Source organism: Arachis ipaensis, chromosome B01, assembly GCF_000816755.2.
Source record: "Arachis ipaensis cultivar K30076 chromosome B01, Araip1.1, whole genome shotgun sequence".
Lineage (NCBI taxonomy): Eukaryota > Viridiplantae > Streptophyta > Magnoliopsida > Fabales > Fabaceae > Arachis > Arachis ipaensis.
The window spans coordinates 129,848,419-129,849,130 of NC_029785.2; positions in this window are offsets into that span (position 1 = coordinate 129,848,419).

Sequence of the window (712 nt, forward strand, 5' to 3'; positions counted from 1 at the left end):
TGGTCTCTTTATCCAATGTTTTGACACTGCTTTACATAACAAAAAAAAAATATTATTTCTACCTTTAATATTTGGAATAAATTTTAAAGTTATTTTTAACATTTAATCTTTTTATCGAGACTTCTTCTTTTTCTTCTTTTGTTGTCCTCTTCTGCATGCTTCTTTTTTCAACGTCATCGTCACTGCTTCCACTTTTAGGTGGCATTGTAAGCCACTTGATCTGAGCTTGAAGGATACTCCCTTAAATAAGGTTCCTTTGCTCCTTGGTTTTCTTCTCTTCCTTCTTCTCCGTCCTTCCTCTCTTTTGCGTCACTCTCGCTCGCTCCTCTAGCTCTTTCGGCGACGACAAGTGGCGAATGTTGTCCTATTGTTAGTAATCTATTAACAGAATTAACGATAGAATAACATTAAGATGATTGTGAAATATTAGAAATTTAAATAGGACAAAAATATTGATGACAAAAATGATACATTACTCTTAAAATAATTACTAAATTAGGTAACATGACAGTGAATTTTAATGGAATGAGTTGAATTACGAATTTAAAGTTTTTACTAATGCTTGTAGAATGGTTAATAGATAACTTTTCGAAAAAGAGAAAAAAAGAATATGATACATATACAATAAAATATAAATTATACTTTTTTGTCGCTCGTATACCGAAGTTTTTAATGTTTAATTTAATTAAATTTTATTTTTAACTTTTACATA